The sequence below is a fragment of the Nanorana parkeri genome, unplaced genomic scaffold (genome assembly GCF_000935625.1).
Source record: "Nanorana parkeri isolate BGI_ZX_2015 unplaced genomic scaffold, ASM93562v1 scaffold1663, whole genome shotgun sequence".
NCBI classification, from domain to species: domain Eukaryota; kingdom Metazoa; phylum Chordata; class Amphibia; order Anura; family Dicroglossidae; genus Nanorana; species Nanorana parkeri.
The window spans coordinates 287,928-290,684 of record NW_017307931.1 but is presented as its reverse complement, the minus strand read 5'-3'; the positions used below and the strand labels follow the sequence as shown (position 1 = coordinate 290,684).

The following is a 2,757-nucleotide window of genomic DNA, read 5'->3' as shown; positions in this document are numbered from 1 at the left end:
CACCTCAGCACACAGAGCTTCCATTATTGATACAAGAGGACGGATTTTTTGGCACCCCCCCTACCCCCCCAATATGAGGATACAGCAAAAGCTGCAATACCACACACAGGCAGACAGGGGGCGCCAGAGCCCCGCCACCGAGATACAATGTTACTCTTGTAGGACCTGCAATTAGTTACATAGAGGGGAGAACAGACTTCTAGCTTAGTATGCGCGTGCACACACACACACGCACACACGCACACACACACACACACACACACACACACACACACATTTGCACACTTCCTCCTTTTAAATATGTCATAGGGCAGAGTAGAACCTGAACCCTGAGCATCCAATGAGGCTTCAGCAGTCATCACGGTCAACTGTCACTGTTATTTTCGACTAAATTGCGTCTCGAAAACCGCTGCAAGCGCGCTCTTGATCGCTTCCCTCGTTGTAGAGTCCGCTGCCGTGCGTCCGTTGCATACTCGGCAGCGTTTGGCTGTCTCAGCTGCCCGTCAGCAGAGGCACAGGGAGGCGTGGCTAGGACTGACCAATAGAGGGAATAGTTCAGGGTTGACTTTTTAACGGTTTTCAGAGGCAGCTTATCCGGATGCTTAAAAGGGCCAGGCCGCCTGATAGTTGGATGTCATCCGGGGGGGTGGGGGGACCCCACCAGGAAAAAAAAAAGCTCCCAGCTTCCACAAGAAGAGGGAGACTCTGGTGAGGAAATCCCTCCCAGATGGAGGAGCCAATCAGGTTGTTTAACCCGATGACACCCGCCCATAACGGGAACATCAGCTGGCGGCAATGACTACGCCTAATGCTATTTGGGGACCCAACGAAACACCGACCCCCCCCATTCCTCAACTCCGCCCCGAAGGTCTCTCTCTCGCCAAATGAGTATAATGATGGGTGGACCCAGGAACAAGCCCCTCCCCCTTTTATTTATTTGTATATAGCATGTGACATAAATACATATCTATATTAATATATATATATATATTGCTGGAAGAAGAGAGATCTCTATAGGAAGATCTATGCGCATGGAGAGAAATGTAACATATGGTTTTTCCGGGTTTTGATTTATTTAGTTTTTTCTTTCTTTTCGCTCTCCCGACCCCGAGACGCCATTCAATAAAAAAAAAGGTTATTTCTATATTCATGGGTGCCGTGTGATTTATGACGCCGCGGTGGCTGGAACCGACCATTTAGTTGCTGACGTGTTAATGACATGCTGATAGGAGGAGAGGGGAGAGAGACAGAAATGAGCTCACCATTGTGCTGCTTCTCTTTTCACTGCCCAATCATGGGCGGGGGGGGGAGGGACAAGACCTCTCAGTGTTGCTGAGCTGCAGCAGAGAAAAATCAGGTCTCCTGCCCACTGCCAGGGAGGGCCGTGCTGTGTGTATTTAGGCTTTTGCCTGGAGTTCAGTATTAATGTATTGAAACCAGGGGATCAGCATGACAGCCGGGCATCCTGCATTGTCAGAACCAGGCTTACAGCTGGTATATATATATACACACATCTCGTGGCGGGGCCTCTTCTATACGATGGCGGTAACGCCAGCCCCGCGCTGAGTGCGCTCTTTATTTCTCGCGGTGAGGAGGAAGATGAATTATTAAGCAGGACGAGGATGATGAAATATTAAAGAGGAAATTCTCTGTTCTGTGCATCACTCGCGCGGCTTTTTTACCGCGAATCGCGGTAAAAAAACCGCGTGACGGTCGCGCGACAGACGCACATATTACAATACGCATAGGTGTGAATGGGGCCTGAGAGGTGTAGACGGGGACCCTGCCAGATCTATGACCCCTGAGGAGGTGCAGACGGGGATCCTGTCAGATCTATGACCCCTGGGAGGTGCAGACAGGGACCCTGCCAGATCTATGACCCCTGAGAGGTGCAGACGGGGACCCTGCCAGATCTATGACCCCTGAGAGGTGCAGACGGGGATCTTGCCAGATCTATGACCTCTGAGAGGTGCAGACGGGGACCCTGCCAGATCTATGATCCCTGGGAGGTGCAGACGGGGACCCTGCCAGATCTATGACCCCTGAGAGGTGCAGACGGGGACCCTGCCAGAGATATGACCCCTGAGAGGTGCAGAAAGGGGACCCTGCCAGATCTATGATCCCTGAGGAGGTGCAGACGGGGACCCTGCCAGGTCTATGATCCCTGAGGAGGTGCAGACAGGGAGATCCAGCCAAGATTATTAACCCTACATGGTGCAGACATATGAACCTTACCAGGTCTATTAACCCAGCGAGGTCCAGACTGCATGGAAATGACCAGGCCTATTAACCCTGTGATGGTTTGGCAATCCAGACAGGAGGATCTTTCTGGGTCTTTTATCAATGTGAGCAATCCTATCAGACCCAATAACCCTACGAGGGGCGGGTGGGGAGATTCTGCTTGATTTATTGGGAGGTGAAGGGTTAATACCCTCCCAGGTCTATTATGTGTGCAATTTGCAGACAGGTTGACAATACCAGGTCTCATAACCCTTCAAGGTCAAGACAGGAGGATCCTGCCAGGTGCAGGCAGGGGGCATGCTGCCAGGTCTATTAACCCTGCAAAGTCCAGAGAGAGGGAGGGACCCCGTTGTCAGGTTTCTTAACCCTGCGAGGTGCAGGCAGCGGGACCGTACCAGCTTTATTATTCCGACAACATTCAGGTAGGAGGATCATGCCACGTGCAGACAGGTGGATGCTGCCAGGTCTATTAACCCTGCGAGGTGCACACAGAGGGACACGGCCAGGTCTCCTTAT

The 2,757-nt window shown here is 51.8% G+C and overlaps 1 long non-coding RNA gene across 1 annotated transcript in view; it reads right to left on the bottom strand.

Moving 5' to 3' along the window:
• The window catches only part of LOC108799226, a 16,667-nt gene extending 15,667 nt beyond the window's left edge, over positions 1–1,000 (bottom strand). Inside the window, exon 1 of the long non-coding RNA XR_001942014.1 lies at positions 840–1,000. This is a non-coding gene — a long non-coding RNA (uncharacterized LOC108799226). The remainder of the gene's footprint in view (positions 1–839) is intronic.
• Positions 1,001–2,757: the final 1,757 nt, after the last annotated feature.